This window comes from Chiloscyllium punctatum, chromosome 11 (genome assembly GCF_047496795.1).
Source record: "Chiloscyllium punctatum isolate Juve2018m chromosome 11, sChiPun1.3, whole genome shotgun sequence".
Lineage (NCBI taxonomy): Eukaryota > Metazoa > Chordata > Chondrichthyes > Orectolobiformes > Hemiscylliidae > Chiloscyllium > Chiloscyllium punctatum.
Window position 1 is genome coordinate 40,302,340 of NC_092749.1, and position 20,745 is coordinate 40,323,084.

Consider the following 20,745-nt stretch of genomic DNA (forward strand, 5'->3'; position numbering starts at 1 on the left):
ATTCCTACAGAAAGTCTATGCCTGCCAGTGCTGTCTTCAAACTTCATGTTTCAGTTCATTGTCTTGCAGATTGTTGTGCTTGGAGCAAATCTCTCTTTTAGCTGAATGTTTGATTTCCAGCGAGGGGAATGGACAGGCAACAGTCAATAGACTATCCACTCTTACTTTACTCAGATAGATGCAGCTGCCCAGGCACACGTAAAAACCATTGATATTCTTGAGCACATTTTTAAAAAAGAACAATTCTACCTTTTTAGCCAAAGTCAAGTGAGGAAAACGAAGGTGCTGTAAACAATTTCTGAAGCCTTAAGTTGGAATGAATCGGAGCCAGTTGTTTTTTGCTTGTTGCATGCTGGAGACACCTACACCCCAAAAAGGACTGGCCACTATGGAGCCACAGGAGTGACTGTGACCCAGTTCCCAGACTACAGAGCATGGTCCCCATGACTGAGAACACTCTGACCAGATGCCTGACTGTGACTAATCTCGTGGATTGGTGTTAGAGGCTGCCCTTGACTTAATGTGGCAAAAGTGAAGACTGCAGATGCTGGAAATCAGAGTCCAGATTAGAGTGGTGCTGGAAAAGCAGCATTCGAGGAACAGGAAATGTGCCAGGATTCTAACTGATACGTGCCTTCATGGACTTTTAAGTACCAAACTCTTCAGGTTTGAGACAGGATCATTTGCTTGTTGAATGAATGGTGTGTTTTCCACATAAAGTGCTGGCACACAATGCAGCTGTGAGGTGGATGTAGCATGGTATTGTACAGCAAGCTGTCTCAGAAAGTGTTGTAGAAACTCAGCAGGTCTGGCCGCATCTGAGGAGTGACAAAACAGAGTTAATACATTGAGTCTAATGTGACTCTTCAAGACTGGCATTCCAGTGCTCTGTTGGTGATGTCATGTTTTCATTCAGAAATTCAAAAAATCAAGTCCCTATAAATCACCTCCATGGATCCAAAACATCTCATAGTACCACCTGTATTTTGAAGAAAATCAGGCAGGGTGGGGGGAAGAGGAGGAGGTGTTATTCCTCATGTGTGTCAGTATTCTGTCCTGAATCAACATCATAATAATGGGTTATCTGGTCATTATCACATTACTTTCTGTGTGATCTTGCTGCGTGCAAATTGTCCATTAGGTTTCCTACTTTACAATGGTGATGACATTCAGAAAATGTTTAGTTGGTAATAAAGTGCTTTGATAGGCTTGATAATCATGAAAGATACTATATAAATACACATCTCTTTTCGTTTCTCACTGAATGCATTTGCAGGGGCTAATGCAATATATAAAATTACATTATGAAGTTTTCATGTTCAAAAAGATTTAAATTCCAGGGTTTATGCTTTGCTAACCATGATAAAACAAAAATGTAAGATTATGTATGTAATTTGAGAGCAAATTTCAGATATCTGCCTCACAAAATAGAATGCCAGATGACTATTTCTCTGATGTCAACAATGAATTTTGTTCTGAGTATGTTTGCAATACAGTACCTGGCTTTGTAAACAATATGCTTTTGAAAAAGAAGGATAATTAGTGGTTAGTAAATATATTTAGCCAGTGATAAAGCCAGTGGATAATCTTGACATGCTGTAATAAAAAGCCCTTTAGCCTCACATAACATCAATTCAAGAGGAAAAGCAAGACAAGTATATTTAATGGTACAGGCACAAATAAATGTAATCTGAGATTACAGATGAGGTACTAATTTAATCAGTGTTTCATCAGTGATTATCCAAACTGGTTCTACAGCAGTAACTGTTAATTAATGTCTGAGATAAATATGTTGGAGAGATTAAACAGCTTTGAAGAAATGGGAAAGTATGAGAGATGCAGTCTGTTTCCTTAATACCCTGTTTAAATTGACAAACAAATATTGGATTTATATTCTAGTTCTGCCAATTCCAACATTCAATTGGGTATGATGATTTTTCCCAGAATATTAAGTGAGCATTACCTTTCTTCAGTAAGCCTTTGGACTTACTGATTTAGAATTCCATTCAAAAAACAATAAGCAATATCGTAATTTTAATGAATAAAAACTGGGTCAATTTTCCCCTGAATCTAGAGTTCAAAATGTACTCCCTTTATAAAGCATTCCCATTTGCAGAAATATGGGTATACAGTTGACACTAAATGTGGTATCATGAATAGTTTGCACAATAGAAATACCAAATTTGGCTTCAAACCCTCAAATAAAATCAAAATACTGTGGATGCTGGAAACCTGAAATAAAAACAGAAAGTGCTGGAGAAATTCATCAGATCTGGTAACATTTGTGGAGAAAGGAACAGAATTAACATTTTGAGTCCAGGCGGATGCTGGCAGAGTTTCTCCTGCACTTTCTGACTTTAAATCCTACTCTTGACTGATGCTAGAACTTGGTCATCCTCATTTTGACAGATCTTCTCCATGCATTTTTGCTGTTGTATATTGTCCTTCCTCAGCTCTAAGATCAGCTCTTTGGACTTAGAAGGACCTGCAGAACTCATGATCAGTGAAACAAAATTTCCTAGATGGACAATTATATTTGTTAAAAAAGGGGGAGAAAGTGAAGACTACAGATGCTGGAGATCAAAGTCAAAAAGTGTGGTGCTGGAAAAGTACAGCTGGACAGGCAGCATCCAAGGAGCAGAAGAGTCAACATTTCGAGCTTAAGCTCTTCATCAGGAATGAAGAGTTTATGCTCGAAACATTGACTCTCCTGCTCCTCAGATGCTGCCTGACTGGCTGTGCTTTTCCAGCACCACACCTTTTGACTGTGAATTATACTTATTAGCAAATGATTGCAGATTACAATTATCCTTCAAATAAGAAGATTTTGTTTCACAAGAAGTAAACAATAAGGAGTTGGAAGAAAAATTAAGTTAGAAGTGGAGACATACCTCCACTGAATAGAAAATGTTTGGACATAGTCCAAATCAGCACAGTGCCTTTGCATCTAAAACTAACCTGAGGTAAATGTTTTGTCACATTCTGATGACTCTTTAAAACTATGACATTCCCTCAGGAAAATTTAATTAAAATATTTTCTTAATAATTGCTTAAAAACCAAACAAAATGGAAATAGTATTCATGTGCAAAGTAATGCAGCTGGGAATAGAGCATTTCTATTCCTTGTACAAAGGAACTTGTAATTTTACAATGGGATTACAGATATGGTGCTTAAACATCTCCAGAGGCTGCTGCAAAACATATTAATTTAATGGATATCTGTGTTATGCTTACGAGGTGCTTTGAAATGTTGATTCCGGTACTTAATTGCTGAGCTTTGGGTGATCTGGAGTCTTTGGGTGACATCTGTTAAACACAAACTGTCATCTGTCTGTTTAAGATATGTCGGGGGGGGATGGATATCAGAACAGGCCGGTTGGAGTCGAGAGAGTTGACATGCAGGGAAATGTGTCTCGTGTGTGTGGATTGCATATCAATGGTTTGTTTGAGATTGATTGTTTCTGAAAGGAGCACATTTTGACTCTTAAGATCATGTAGCAGTTCATATAAAATCCTTACGTCCATAACAATGACTGTAGAGCAGGTCTTTGAAAAGAAATTCAGTCTTCTCTCTGGACACCAGTGCTCTGGTCCAGCAGTGCTGACAGTCTGAACTTTGACAGTGACGATCAACAGGTTGTGTTGCCAGTCAGGGTTATCATAACTTCTTGGTCTTGTCCTCACCTGACATTCATATAAGCATCATCAGTAGATAGTGTTCAGCAGTAAGATGCCTGCCTGCATTTTTCCTTTCTTTCTGTTCACTGTCTACAGTGCTCTGGCCTCATCCATGATTTGAACCCAGAGCTTTCAAAGTTTTTACTCTCATCAAATAGGGGAAAATTTATATAACCTTCACTGACAGAAGCACCTTTAATACCAGTTATATTTATACTGTATATTCTTTACCACAAAGATCCATTTTCAAAGCTTTTAAAATCAGTGAACATTAATCATGGTAGCTGCTCCTTGAATCCACTACAACCAGGTTACTTCCTCACTGATCACCCCAGCTGTGTGTCATCACATCACTGTGCATATAAAGAAAGCTTCCTCACAGTTGTTCCCTTGGAATGAAGTCTTTTTGCTACATCACCTTTCAAATAGAAAGAAAAACAAAGTCACCATTTACTTTTGTGCATAACTGACTGAACAATTTGGATTTTCCAATCAGCTTGCTCCAAAGCTCATTAATAAATGTTGCTGCAAAATCCCATTGACTGGAGTATCAGGAAGATTCTGTTGATCTCTGCAGGCAGTTGGGCATTTTTAGGAATTCACCTGTTCATAGTAGGCAGAGTGATGGATTCCTAAAGAAAAACTCCCTTTACCTACTGTTACAAGGTGGATTCCTGAAGACATATTGCTTGACGGCATGACATGGCATCATAAAACCATCTGTTACTGGCCCAATTTGAAAATATTCCCTGCATCTTGCAAAACTTATGACTCACTATATCAGTTATCATGACTGTTACTGTGCTGTGGCTGAGGTAGTGCAGAACAGGGAAATGAACAACTGTTATTGTTGTTGCTTTGTCTTGTGAAGAGTTTTTCCAATGTGTAATTTTGGATTATGCTAGTAAATTATATATGGCAGATTCATTGTTAGAAAGATATATTTCATCTTCCTATGTTCTCTTCTTCTTTAGCCTCCCCGTTTCCATTCACCACACACCATATCCAAGAACAAAATTTCATGTTGGAACCAATAGTATTGTGACGTGGAATGAATCAGACACACATGCCACTTTCAGATCAGAGAATCTCCAAAGAGAAGGAAAATAGGTTCCCATCATTAAAATGCATCTAGTTATTTCCTTATTGGGATGATGCCTTTTGATGCTATGATAAACTATGGATTTTCTGGATCAAAGAAGAAAATATTGATTATCACTTTTGCTCTTTTGTCAACAGAAACCACACTTCCCTTGTACATGCAAGAAGTAAATCCTGCACGTCTTAAAACTAAGGTGAGATATTACAATTGAAATAACTCCACAGAGGCCGGAATCCGGCCACCAAGTCACCCTTTATTTACATGTGGAACATTCTTGACACCAATCCAGCCCCATCAGAGCCAGTTCTCAGAGTGAACATGATGTCTGCCATTGCTATTTGTATCTGTCAGCCAGGATTCTCTATCGGGCTAGATTAATAGCCCCAATCAGGGGCTACGAGGTCCATCTGGCTGACCTTGTAACAATAACTACAACAATAAATGAAATAAATGAATATATCTTTTTAAAAAAACATTTGTGGGATGTGGGTGTAGCTGATAAAGTCAACATTTATCATTCAGAGGGCAGTAAGAATCAACCACATTTGCTGTGGTCTGTAGTCACATGTAGGTGAGGTAAGAATGCCAGATTTTCTTCCTAAAGGGCAAGACATTAACCAAACAGATAGATATTTACAATATTCAGCAATGGCTGAATGGTGAACATTTGACTGGCTTTGAATTCCAGATTTTTTAAAATCAAATTTTGATGATCTACTATCATGGAATTTGAACACATGCTCCCAGCACATCAGCATGAGCGTTTGGATTACTAGCCTAGAGACATTAGCACTATACCATCATGACTTCTGAAGTGAAGCTCAGTTATGTTAAGGCATGACAAATTGCCAGGATCTGACAGGATACATTTGATCCTAATGGAAATAGGGAAGAAATTATGGGGGCCTGAAGAACTATATTTTAAAGATCATTGAGAATGGATGTGTACCAGAGGACTGTAAAGTGACCAAGTGCCATTTCTAAAAGGAAAGACAAAACTAACCTGAATAATACAATTATTTTCAGTGATAGGGAAAATTTGGGAATCTTCAATTAAAGAAGAAATTAAACATCTGGGTGAAGACAATATAACACAAAGTAGTCAACATAGCCTTCAAAGAGGAAGAGCAGGCTTGGCAATGCTCTTTAGAGAACTTACACGTAATTAAATGGAGGAAATGAGCAGATGTCATGTACAGTTAGTTCTGTAATGCGGTAGTTCCTGTCTCGTTCAATCCCATGTGATAAAAAAAAATCATGAAATAGCATTTAATAGTAATGGGGCTGGAATCGCGTCATAACCAATACACGGTTTAAACCTTCACACTTTAGAAACAGTGTCCCCAATTCGTCAATCGTGTTGTAGTGAATTTGTGTTAACAAAATGCGCGTTATAGCAGAATGATCTGCACTTGAATTCTCTGAAAGCTTCAGCATGGGACTTTCAAGAAGACTATTGGAGAAGATTAAAAGATTTACAGTTAGGAGATGAGTGATCAGATTAAATCTGATAAAAATGGAGGAAATCAAAAATATTTGTAGAATTGTCGAAACTGTCTGTCCAGTTTTGTTCTGGTCCTCTCTTGTTCACTGTTCAATTAGTTAGATATAAGGCTGGAGGGACAGGGGTCAAATGGCCCTTGGTTCCAAATAGGAGGTATGGTAAATGATTCTGAGGAGTGAAGCATGGAGGAATATTGATCGAATGGAGTTGGAGAAAGCTGACTGATAAAACCAAAAAGCTGCAGATGCTGGAAATCTGAAATGAGAACATAAAGTGCTGGAGAAACCCAACAAATCTGGCAGCATCTGTGGAGAGAGGCTGAATGAAGTGGATGAGTGGGAGGATATGGGAATTCCCATTCACAAGAAATTAAAAGGAGCATTATCAAGTAGACAAGATTTTGAAAAGAAACAATTGAAATTATAGGTTTTATAAAAACAGATAAGCCACACAATTATAGAGACATAATATTGAATCCAAATAAGGCCATTATAAATCCATGCTTGCCCTATTTTGTGCATTTCAGAGAAGAAGTATCTAAAATTATGAAGTGCATGGAAAGTGTAGATTTTTGGAGTCTTTTTTCCCCAGGGGGGAAAATACTAGGGGGCATAGGTTAAAGGTGAAAGGAAAGATGTGTGAGGCAAAATTTTTTTTTATAGAAGTTGGTAGGTACCTGGAACGTGCTGTCAGGGATGTTGGTACAAGCAGATACATTAGCAAAGTTTAAGAGGCATATAAACAGACATATAAACAGGCAGGGACCATATGCAGGCAGAAGGGATTAGTTTACAATGCTAGCATGGTCAGCACAAAAGTGGTGTGCCAAAGAGCCTGTTTCTGTGTTGTAATATTCTATGTTCTAAGGGCAGAATATTCAGTCAAAGGAAATGGTGCAGCGTAGGTTCCCCAGAATGTCATTTGGTATGAAATACAAAGATTGTCATGTCAGGAGCTTTATTCATTAGAACAAAAGAGATCATAAGATGTTTTGATAAAGGTGGTACAGATTAGATAGAAACAAATTGTTTCTAATGATTGAGAGGTCTAGAAACAAGAAGATTTTGATATGAGATTAAATGGAAATAATTTAGGTGAAACCTTATTTGCACAGAAGGTTATGAGGTCAGGAATGTTAGTGACTAAAGCAGAGATCCTGCCAATATTTAAGAATAAATAGATGGATGGTCAAAAATAAAGGAAATTAAAAGATATGAAGAAAGGCAAATGCGTGAAATTCAGAAGGTTCCTTGTATAGGGCTACTATAGACCAAGATATAAGAAGTTAAGAATTTAAGAAATTGGAGCAGCAATGGACCTTAAATTCACTTTTCTACCTACACAAACTGACTGAGCTAAAGAGGTTGAGCCTGTTCTGATATTGTAATTTCTATGTTAAAAAAACCTGATAAAATCCATTGGTTGCTTAAATCATTTTACATCTGACCTATATGCTGAAACCTCAAGTAGAATAACACTAAATCTGCTTTTATACTCTTGTACTCTTTGAGACTGATGTCTCAATACTGGTTCATATAATTTCCACTACTAGATTTGACTCCTTTAACACGCCTAATCTTAAGCCATTTTCTTCCTGTGAGTCTACGATTCTGCAGCTGGGATAAGCAAGATGGATTTTGTCAGGTGCTAGGTCACAGATGTCAGATTTCAAGAATCTCACCAGCGTAAAAATATCTTCAGAGCCAGTATCACCCACCTGGCAGCTGAAAAGCTAACAGCCATTAATTTGAAATGTGTACACTTTGAAAGCTTCTTGCATCCCTTTCCCACTACATGTTGAAAGTGCTGACTCCTAGCTTTGCTTTAAATCCATGTTTGTGGTCACTTTTCTTGTTTGTTCCAATGAGCAAATCCTGGGTTAATTTCCTTCTTTAGTGAGGGTGTGCCAATGGCAATTGGTGAATTCATTAAACTGGCATGCAGTTCAACTCAGTAAAGGAAGAACCAACCTTGTATCTCTGAATCAGTTACTGCCTTAAACAGTTGAGCCAAGTGGGAAGCTCAAATTTACTCTTGAAGGAAGTACTAATACTGTAGTTTTAAGAAATCCTTTTGTCTAGTTTGCTAGGCTGTATGTGACACTGTGTTTGGGAAGTCAAATGAGTCATGTGGAATTCTCCACTGGTTGGTCCTGGGGAATTGCGCTGGGGAGGAATTCAACAAAGGTAACTTGTAATTTCTGTTGGGTTACCACTGTCTTAAGTCTGCTAGGTAACTTGCCTCTGCACAGTAAAATACCTGTAAATCCATGGTACATCTGTATATAAATGATTCTACAGCAAGAGTATTATTAAGATTGTGACGTTAAACTTTTGTGGTTTTGTTTACTGACTTATGGCACATTCACAAAAGAATCTTGCAAGGCATAATTGCAATAGAAATGTTAATTTTTACTAGAGTAAGAAGATTGTTCAAATAATTTGGTCTTTTTCTCATTTCTGAAATCATGTGGCATCAAGAATCCCCACCATCTCTCTGGAGGTCATTAGCTGAATACTGAAGCATGACTTTCAATTCTCCTTTCTTCATACGCCTCTTGTTAAGAATGAAGTTTTAATGAATTTCCATTTACTTTACTGGCATTGCAGAGAGAAGAAATATGCTTTACTTAACCACTTTTTTGAATACATTTAGGGTCATAGAGTCATAGAAATGTACAGCATGGAAACAGACCCTTTGGTTCAACTTGTCCATGGTGACCAGATATGCTAACCTAATCTAGTCCCATTTGCCAGTACTTGACCCATATCCCTCTAAACCCTTCCTATTCATAAACCCATCTAGATAAATGTTACAATTTAAATGTTGCAATTGTCCCAGCCTCCACCACTTCTTCTTGCAGCTCATTCCATACACGCACCACCCTTTGTGTGGAAAAGTTGCCCCTTAGGTCTTTTTAAAATTTTTCTCCTCTCACCCTAAACCTAAGCCGACTAGTTCTGGACTCCCCCACCCCAGGGAAAAGACCTTGTCTAATTACCCTATGATGCCACTCATAATTTTATAAACCTCAACAAGGTCAACCCTCAGCTTCTGATGGTCCAAGGAAAACAGCCCCAGCCCATCAGCCTCTCCCTATAGCTCAAATCCTCCAACCTTGGCAACATCCTTGTAAATCTTTTCTGAACGCTTTGAAGTTTCACAACATCCTTCCACTAGGAAGGAGACCAGAATTGCACACAATATTCCAAAAGTGGCCTAACCAATGTCCTGTGCAGCTGCAACATGACTTCCTAAATCCTCTATTCAATGCTCTGACTAATAGAGGAAAGCCTGCCAAACGCTTTCTTCACTATTCTATCTACCTGCGACTCCACTTTAGAAACTATGAACCTGTACTCCAAGGTCTCTTTGTTCAACATTAGTTTATCAGAACAACATAGTGACATAATCAAAGGAGCTGGGAATGATTAATGCAGTGAGATAGAGCTAAAAGGACCATTCATAATATAATAAGAAACACTTAATTATATTAATACATCTAGCAGTTGGCAAATCAGTTACTGGTAACAATCAAGACTCATAGCTATTTAAGAAAATACTAAAAAGAAAAGCAAATTTCTGGTCACCTTGTGGACAAAGGCTCTGTTGAAGTAGGAGAAAGTGAGGACTGCAGATGCTGGAGATCAGAGCTGAAAATGTGTTGCTGGAAAAGCGCAGCAGGTCAGGCAGCATCAAAGGAGCAGGAGAATCGACGTTTCGGGCATAAGCCCTTCTTCAGGAATGAGGAAAGTGTGTCTCACACACGCAAGTGTGTCCCGCACACACTTTCCCCATTCCTGAAGAAGGGCTTATGCCCGAAACCTCGATTCTCCTGCTCCTTTGATGCTGCCTGACCTGCTGCGCTTTTCCAGCAACACATTTTCAGCTCTGTTGAAGTAGTCAAGGAATCATAAGAATGGAAACAGACCCTTCGCCAAACATGTTCCCGAAGTAAACTAACCCCACCTTCCTGTGCTCGGCCTACATCCCTGCAAAACTTATTCAGATGTCTTTTAAACATTGTAACTGTACATGCGTCCATTGCTTTTTATGCCAGTTCATTCCACACATGAACCAATGTCTGTGTAAAAAAAGTTGCCCCTTATGTCATTTTTTTTTTAAAGCTTTCTCCTCTCACCTTAAAAAAATATGCACCCTAGTTTTGAACTCCCCCACCTTATGGAAAAGACTTTGTCAGTTCACCTTATCGATGCCCCTCACGATTTTACAAATATCTCTAAGGTTACTTCTCAACCTCTATGCTCCAGTGAAAAAGGTCGCAGCCTTTCCAGTTCATCTTTATAACTCATACCCTCCATTCCCAGCAACATCCAGGTAAACATCTTCTGAACCCTCTCTAGTTAAATAATATCCTTCCTATAACAGGGCGACCAGAACTGCACACAGTACTCCAGAAGAGGCTTCACCAACATTCTGTACAACCTCAATATGACATCCCAAATCTTATGCTGAATAGTCTAAGGAATGAAGGCAATCATATTAAAGGCCTTGTTAACCGCCCTGTGTGCCTGTGACACAAATTTCAAAGAATTATGTCCCTGAACGCTGAGGTTTCTCTGCTTTTCAACACTAGCCAGGTCCCTATCATTCATCATAAAAGTCCTTTTTTGTATTACCAAAATGCAATGCCTCACATTTATCCAAATTAAACTCCATCTGCCACTCCTCAGCCCTTTGACTTGCTTGATCAAGATCTTTTTGTAATCTTAGATAACCTTCTTCACTGTCCACTATACCACCAATTTTGGTATCATCCATAAACTTACTAACCATGCCTCCTATATTATCATCCAAATTGTTTATATAAACGAGAAACAAAAGTAGACCCACTATTGATCCTTGTGGAACACTGCTGGTCACAGGCCTTCAGTTCAAAATTCAATCCTCCATCACCAGCCCATCTCCTACTGTAAAGCCGAGTGTGTATCCAATTGGTAAGCGGACATGAATTCGATGTGATCCAACTTTAGTAAGTAGTCAACCACATCAAGCCTTGTCAAAGCCTTTATTAAAGTTCGAGTGAACAATATCTACTGCTCTGGCCTCATTAATCTTTTTGGTTACTTCATTAAAAAACTCAATCAATTTTGTGAGACACAATCTTCCTCGCACAAAACCATGCTGACTATCTCTAATCAATCCTTGCCTCTCCAGTTTATGTAAATCCTATCTTTCAGAATCACCTCCAACAATTTACCCACCAATGTCAGACTCACAGGTCTATAGTATTGCCTTACAGCAACAAGAATATTCTGTTTTTCTGGAAACAAAGGAAAACTGCACATTTTGGAAACCAAAAATAAAACAGAAACTTTGGAATTGTTTTTTATCCTTACTTTATGACGATGTTTATCTATAACCACGTGAGGAGGGGTGCATCATCTCCCCTTCTTTTAACTCCCTTGGTTGGCCACAATGACGGTTTTCTAATTTTTTTTAGCATGCAGCTACATCACATTTCAGTTAAACATAGTTCACCAGTTCAGAAATGGTCAAGTCAATTGCAAGATTTCCTGGAATGAAAGAAAAGGAATTTTATTGCTTAATAATTCTGATAAAAATAATGAAATGCAATATAAAACATCCACAGTATCGTGGGCATAAAATTTAAAAAGGGGAGAGTGTCTACTACAAAAATGAAGAGCAAGAGGCTATGAGAAAAACAGTGATAGAAAGCAAGCCTTCCCGTTCTGCTGTTATGAATCTATCATCCTCTGTCTTTTTGCCCAAAAGCAGTTTCCAGGAATACTTTGTTCGCTTGTGTTTATCTGTGTCTGGCATCATTGATTTAGGTAACCTGCAGCTGACTTTCATCCCAAGAATCCTGATGAAGGGCTTTTGCCTAAAAGCATCAATCTTCCTGCCCCTCAGATGCTGCCTGACCTGGTGTGCTTTTCCAGCACCACTCTAATCTTGACTTTCATCCCAAAATGTAAAAACATAGGGATCAGTGCTCAGGCCATGATTATTTACTCTATATATATATTCATTATTTGGATGCAAAACGTAAATGTTCTATAGTCAAGTTTGCAGATGACACAAAAATAGATAAGAATGTAAGTGGAGCTATGAATAAAACTGAAATGGCAGGCAGAAGTGGGTACTGCAGATACTGGAGATCAGAGTCAAGATTAAGCCCTTCCTGATGAAGGGTTTTTGCCCAAAACATGGATTTTCCTGCTCCTCGGATGCTGTCTGACTTGAAATTGCAGGCACCCTACTGTGATAATTGATGGTTATGAAATCAGCCATGCAGCAGTAATCCAGTAATGGAATACCTGAGGTTTATGCCAAAAGACAGCATATGACAAAAAACTTTGCTTTGTAGCATTCCAGCTATTTTTTGAAATGTTTAAAGGACAGGATTTTTAAATGCCTTTACTGGATTAATGGTGCTGGAAGAGCACAGCAGTTCAGGCAGCATCCAACGAGCAGCGAAATCGATGTGTCAGGCAAAAGCCCTTCCTGATGAAGGGCTTTTGCCCGAAACATCGATTTCGCTGCTCGTTCGATGCTGCCTGAACTGCTGTGCTCTTCCAGCACCACTAGTCCAGTATTTGCTTTCCAGCATCTGCAGTCATTGTTTTTACCTTTTTAAATGCCTTAACAGCTTCATAGCTCCCTTTGATACTTCCTTTCCAAGGTTCCGTTAACAATTTTGCCCTTCCATTTGATACTTTTGACAGCTCCCTTATTGTATTCTTTTGATAGGACCTCTTACTAGTCACATTTCTGACCTTTGTGTTTTCACAGGTTTGTTAACAATTCCAAGGAGCACTACAGTTAATGAGCTTATGCATATTTATGCCAGCTTTTATAGCTGTTCCAAGAGAGACTTTTACAACACCACCTGTCCCCCCAGCGACAAAGGCATGTAACATCCCCTAAAGGTGTTCTGGTACCATTTGAAAGGGGATCCTTACCTCTCCAAAGAAATGCATGAAGTTGAGAACTGTCCCTGCCAGGTTTCTTCTGCAGATTTCGGGTTTCATATTCCTGGGCTACCAAAGTCTGACTCAATCGAATGCAAGAAATGATTTAAGTGGCCATCTCCCTCCATGAACTGGCTATGTACAAATCCCAACCACACAACTCCTTTCCCGCATCCCCTAAAAATGGGAAATGCAACTCTCAGGAATGGACCCTCTCCAGGATCAGCTACCATTTTTGAAATGACAGAGAGACCCTCTTGGTGGCAAAAAATCTGGGCCTGAGAGTCATGACTTGGTTTGCGTAGAAATTGAGATTCTTAATATTGCTAAACAGTAAAATAGCAAAGTTGATATCACATGTGAAAACATTTCACAGTTGTTATTTTCCTTGTATTGCCACACCTTTGCTTTAAGCTTTTGTTCACTCCCTAACACTCAGACTGGCGCAGTGTGTAATCTTGTTGCAACACCAAATTAAAATCGTAATGCAAGATGTAATTTAAGCATATCAAGTTGTTGTCAGCTGTTGGAAATTGACTCGAGCAACCCTTCATGTACGTCACAGATGTATTAAGGACTAGGAAACTATTAATTAATTTGTTTTACAAAATGTCAGTTGTCAAATCATAAGGCCGCTCAGCAAACTTTAACCCTCTTGTGAGTGCAGTTCAAATAGGACACGCCCATGATCACAGATATATTGAAACATGGCAGGACTGAGGGAGAATCACAGCTGAGTCAAATCCTGTGCTCACCTGTCTTTGGCAAACATATGCTTTCCATTAAGTCCACAAACTAGCAAACAGTAACAAAAGTGTCTAAATTTACCTTTGCTAACTCTGTGATACTGAAACCACTTCTACCACTGAGATCAGTAAATTGGTGAAGGAGCAGTGCTCTGAAAGCTTGTAATTTCAAATAAAGCTGTTGGATTACAGTCTGGTGCTGTGACTTCTGAGTCAGTAAACTGAACAGGGAACAAACATATGATCTTGCAGACATCCAGCTCAGCTTCACACCAGGTATTATAGCTACCTACTGGCCTGTGTGAAATTTTTTGTGGACAGGAATTTGGATTAAATTTCAAAAGAGGAGCTTTCGACAGAGCTTTAGTTTAACGAGCATGTTAATAATATAAAGACCCATGTCTACAGCATTTATGATGCCTCGTGATGGGTAAGAACCTATAATATAAGGAAAGATGAGAGATGATAAGAGGAAGATAATTATAGGTGTTTTGGTGGAAATAATTGATGTAACATGAATGGATGGTGGAAACCCAGATAGTTTATGGAGGAACTTTGGTGAATGAAAGAAAAAAAAACAAGAGATGTTGCAGTTTAAAAAAAGGGTTAAAGTAAGGGACTGTTCAGTTAGCCAGAAGTAAATTATAAAAGCCAAGGATTTTTGAAGTTTTAGATAATTTGCTCAGCAATAAATTATTTGAGATTTGTGGTTGATCATAGTCCAGGATGGCTAAGTTTGTGGGGTGGTAAAGCAACTGTGCCCACTTACAGTTAAAGCAAAGAGTCATGAGAGCAGATGGGGATAGCGGTCACTATCTTGTACTAACAAACCACCTTTCATTACATTATGGGTTCTTATCTACACCCAATTCAAATCCCAACCATCAGGGAAAGCAACTGTCAACGATCTCCTTCTATCAAGCCAATTCCTTATCCTACACCACACAGCAACAGTTGACTAAAACCACAGTTCCCTGTTTCATCTGCACAAATAGGACTCACAAACTATAACCCTTCACTCAATCCACAGCACCATGAAACTGCAAAATCAACTGACACGCAGCTTGCACAAAACTCCAACAGTGCCAGTAAGTGAGTCCACCCTCACTCCCATAAATCAACATCTGACAAACGCCATTCTTTCAACAATGCAACAACCAATTTTTAAAAAACTTAAAATTATTCAAGTTCAACACTTTCCACCATTTGAAACAGACCTGCTGCCCCTTCTTCCCACACTTTAGCACGATCATAGAATCCCTGTAGTGTGGAAACAGGCCATTTAGCCCAACAAGTTCACACTGACCCTCCGAAGAGCAACTTACCCAGACCAATTCCTTTAACCTATTACTCTACGTTTACTCCGAACGAATGCACCTAACCTACATATCCCTGAACACTGTGGGCAATCTAGCATGATCAATTCACCTAACCTGCACATCTTTGAATTGTGGGAGGAAACCGGAGCATCCGGAGGAAACCCACGCGGACATGGGGAAAATATGCAAACTCCACACAGACAGTCACCCAAGGCTGGAACTTGTGTCCCTGGCACTGTGATACAGCAGTGCTAACCACTGAGCCACCATACATTAACTTAAAACTTAGACATAGACATAGAAAATAGGAGCAGGAGTAGGCTATTTGACCCTTTGAACCTGCTCCTGCTTATTACAATCATGGTTAAGCATCTAATTCAATGATAGCTTGTTCCCTGTCCATGGCCTAGGATGCTACGAGAGAGTTTATTCCCATCTGTGAGGGCAGTATTAAAGCTGGATTTGAAAGGAATAAGGCAGATGGTGCTGATGAGAACAGTGACATGTGGTTGGACAGTGGACCAAGGAAGACTCAAAACCCAACAGGTATATGAAAGGGTGTTTAAGAATGACTGAGGTTAGATTAGATTAGATTACTTACAGTGTGGAAACAGGCCCTTCGGCCCAACAAGTCCACACCGCCCCGCCGAAGCGCAACCCACACCCATACCCCTACATCTACCACTTACCTAACACTACGGGCAATTTAACATGGCCAATTCACCTAACCTGCACATCTTTGGACTGTGGGAGGAAACCGGAGCACCCGGAGGAAACCCACGCAGACACGGGGAGAATGTGCAAACTCCACACAGTCAGTCACCTGAGGCGGGAATTGAACCCGCTGTGAGGCAGCAGTGCTAACCACTGTGCCACTGTGCCGCCCACGGTAACTGAGATTTAATAGAGTCACTCAGAGTGGCTTCGGTGTTAGAATGGCTTGTGTAATCAATTGATGACTACGCAGCCCACTCCTTCCATCAGGAAAACTGACCCACTCCTTTTATTTAGTGGTGATAATGGACTGACATCAGGTACTGACCCACTGAGGCTAAATGGGCTCAATATTGAGCTACTTAAAAGGCCATAAATTCAGAGCTCAATGCAAGTTAGTGGTGATTCAGGGATTCACTTGAACTTTTGTAGTTCATCTGACCAGTGAAGAGGAGGTTGGGTACAATGTGTCCCCTATCAAAGTATTTAATCGAGTGTCCTGACATCAGGAAGGAGGTACCCACTGAGACCCTAACCCATCTCCTTACATTGGACTCTCCTTGTCAGGGACTTTCTCCCTTTGAACCCAATCTATTCCCACTCACCCTGTCTCTGGGGATTAAGCAATAATCCTTGGTGAAGGTGACTGGGAGCTTCACCCTCGTCTAGGTTTTACGCTGGTGGGCTAAAGCCTACATTAAATTACACCTGGTATGTCATTCTTATTGCACAAAATATGAATGATGCTGAAAAGAAGCATGGTAATACAAATTTGTATCTTAAAAGTTGCTAGGATATGTTTTAATCTACCAAATTTAGATTAAACTTCATTGTTTACCTGCAGTGGTTATCTCACACAAGAGTCATTATTTGCAAAGAGATTGATCAAATAACAACATATTAGGCACATTGGTGCCCCTGATAGCCCTGTAACAAAGACATCATAGTAGCACCAATAAACCATTAACTAACTGAAGTTTAAGGATCAAGAAATGGACAGTGGTTATTAAATATTTCTGAATACTAGAGCTGGAATATACCTCAGAGAGGGTCTGAAAGGCACATGGAGGCAATATGATATAGTGGGAGGTTGTGGGCTAGAGTGTCACCTTCCCACCTCTCCCCCTGACAATTAAGTCCAAGGTTGGAAGGGTCAATTGAGAGGAAGATAATGATAAACTTAAAGTCTGAAGTGATACATTCAGCGAATGCAGTGTGAAGTGATATATTCTGGTCAAAAGAAGGAGGGGAGGCAATGTATGGTAACAAGTATAACTTTAAAGATAGCACATTGGACGTATTGTATGTACACAAATAATTGAAGTTAATAAAGCAGGTTGAGAAACGGACTAAAAAAGCCAAAGGGATTCTGAGTTTTAAAAGCAGAGGCATTTATGGAGTATTGTGTAAATTCTGGGCACCCTATTTTCAAAAGATTGTGTAGACTTTATAAAGGCTGCAAAGAAGATCTGTGAGAATGGTTCCAAAAATTAGGGACTCCAGTGATGTCAGTAGATTGAAAATTTTGTGATTATTCTTGGAAAGGGTTATGAGGCAATTTTCTTGTGGTGTTCAAACATTACAGGGGTCTAGACACTGTAAGTAAAGAGATATTTCCCTGTTGGCAAATACTGAAGAACCAGAGGACACAGCTTTAAGGAGAGTCACAAAATAAAACAAAAGTGGTATGTAGTAATCTTTTTATACACTAAGTGGTTATGATTGTGAATACATTGCCTTAAGGGAGATGAAGGCAGATTCAATCATTGCTTTTAAATGGGCTTTGGATAAGTACTGGAAGGGAAAGAATTTGCAGGGCTATGATGAAAGAATGGGTACTGGGACCAATTGAGTTACTCTTGCAGTGTGTCAGCATGAATCTGATGGGCTGAGTAGCCACTTTTTGTGTTGTCACAGAGCCATACAGCACGGAAACAGATCCTTCAGTCCAAGTCACTAATCAGACATCTCAATCTGACCCAGTCCCATTTGCCAGCATATACCCATCCAGATGCCTTTTAAATGTTATGATTGCACATGCCTCTACCACTTTATTGCCTATTACAAGTTACTTAGACATGAATTCTAGAAATGCTAGGGGTCACCTCATTCGCCATGGACCATGGGATAAAGTCAGCGTACTCACTCTTGTTCACTATTCTGGAGTTCCAAGAGGCATGTATGTGTGAGCATTAGCTGAAAATAGGAGAGTGCAGAGCTTTAAGGAGGCTGTAATGGTGAAGATGAAAAATAGTTGTTTAAGGTCCCAGAGAGTTGCCACCATCAATGGAACCTTTGCTTAAAAAGCCCATGCCATCCAAAATTGAGGAGAGACAAAGGAAAAGGACTGCTTTCCCCATTTCGAATATTGACAATGATGTGGTGCCTGGAGCTGCAATTAACTCCTGTTAATTTGGCGAAGATGTGTCAAATGGGGGTGCTTGAATTAAATGGCTTAAAATTAGATGCAGGGTGAATGGAATTAAATAGAGTGACTACAGTGCAAAAGTACCTCATTGACTTTCCATGTTCTGAAGTCAGTCAGGGTATGGTATGAAAATGCAGGTTTTCCATTTCGCTGCTTATCTCCATTCTTCTTAAAATTTCAGACTCATAATTGAACTTTTGCTTCAAACAAACGATCAAGGATTAATTACTGACTTTTCCAGATGTTTAGAATACATTTGCTGAAAGTAGCAGATGTTGGCAGGAAGTAAAGAGAAAAAAAAATCAACCACTCAAGGCTGGAATTGCTGAATGATTTTCTTGTATATTTCATTCATCTGATTTTGTCCAAGTGGTCAGGTCAAGTAATCCAGTGAGACGAATAGGTGAGGCAATAAAATCCTGCTTAACAGTGTTGTTCCTGAAGCAGACTGTCTCCAGTTTCTTGCTGGAGCTGTTTTTCCCCTCCCCCACCTGGAGGCAAAGTACCACTTTGTGCTGTTCAAATTGCAGCACACAGCAGCTGTTTATCCTTGAGAACACCTGTGAACAACTTGTAGCCCATGGGCAGACAGCCTAATATTAACTGTCCGTCCAAATGAACAGGACTCCCCTTGTGTGTCAGACACATTCATATCAGATTAGATGCAGCTTGTGTAGCTTTCTGCTGGGTTTTAGTATCGCTCAGTTGGCCAGTGTTTGTCAAAAACATTCTACTTTGTTTTAACGCATTTCCACTGGGAAAACCTATGTTTAGTTTTGGAAAGATTGCACTGAGCATTAACCTTGATACATTTTGACAAGTTTCATTTTTATTATTGTTTGTTTTAAAGAATGCAACAGTACCAGAAAAGAAGAAGCTTTTGTTTATTTGTTCATGCGATGTGGGTGTCACTAGCTGGGCCAGCATTTATTGCCTGTCCCTAATTGCCCCTTCTCATTGAGTGGGTTGTTAAGCCATTTCAGGATATGGTTGAGAGTCAACTGCATTGCTGTGGGTCTGAAGTCACATGTACACCAGACCAGGTACAGATAACAGATTTCCTTCCTGAAAGGGCATTAGTGCAACAGTTGGATTTTTACAACAATGTTAATGTGGTCACTTTTCAACTAACTTTTTAAAAATGTGTTGAACCGAAGTCCCTTGAACATTAGGCTGCATTTCTGGTTTAGAGACATTACCATGAAACCAGCACCATACCCTGAGGTAGTGATCCAAAAGCTATAATGGTTGCAATGCAGATTCCTTTTGATGTCTTGAGATCATAAAAACAGGCTTGAAGTTTAGAATGATAGGGGAGTATGTGGTGCTCTCAGATGGTCATTTGATTGAAGGAGTTATAGATTTATGTAATGTTAAAGAGGTGGGAGAAAGATTTATTGAAATAATGACAAAGGCAGACTGTAGTCAACAGATCAGAACACCAATGCTAGAATTGTGAGCCCACAATTTTGTGCAACGAGGCTGGCTTTGCTATTTTCCTGGGAGGTAGCAACTCACTGTCCAATGATTGGGTTCCTGATGCTGCAGAATGAGAGGGTTGGCACCCCTGGAATTTTGGCAGCTGAACAGGGAGATATGGATGCCACTGAGGCTGCATAATCACTATGAGGCACTTCAACATATACCCCTTCAGCCAGACATTTTAGTGAGGCCTTTTTTGCTTCTGGGCCCCTGTTTGGGAGATGGAGCTCCTTCCACTACTGAACCAACAGCTGCTTCATAATAGCTGCCTCTATGAAGCCTCCATTTCTAAGCATATCCCTGGGAAAGGTCCTCCATGGCACAAATGCAAGAATGCCCTTAAGTGGAAATTTAATACCCAGGTAAGATTTCTGTTCATCACTGCTGATACTCAAAATCACATCAGAAGTCAAAATGTCAGAATTCCAAAAAGCAAATCCTTTTAAGATTCTGAGCCTCAGGTGGGTACAATGCTGACAATTACCACCATTCCCCCACTGGTGGGTGCTCTCCATGACAGCTGCTGCCCTCTGATCAGGTGCCATTAGATTAGATTAGATTAGATTACTTACAGTGTGGAAACAGGCCCTTCGGCCCAACAACTCCACACCGCCCCACCGAAGCGCAACCCACCCATACCCCTAACCTAACAGTACGGGCAATTTAGCATAGCCAATTCACCTGACCTGCACATCTTTGGACTGTGGGAGGAAACCCACGCCATCTCACCTAGCAGGATTCCCAGAGTACACTCCAGCCAATAAACAAGATTCCAATTGTTCCATTAAAACCTGCTCACTTGGATTAAAGAATCTG

At 39.7% G+C, this 20,745-nt stretch overlaps 1 long non-coding RNA gene across 1 annotated transcript in view; it reads left to right on the top strand.

Annotated features, from left to right (window-relative positions):
* The window catches only part of LOC140482922 (uncharacterized), a 118,136-nt gene that overhangs the window by 41,402 nt on the left and 55,989 nt on the right, over positions 1-20,745 (top strand). Inside the window, exon 2 of the long non-coding RNA XR_011961818.1 lies at positions 4,918-4,973. This is a non-coding gene — a long non-coding RNA (uncharacterized lncRNA). The remainder of the gene's footprint in view (positions 1-4,917; positions 4,974-20,745) is intronic.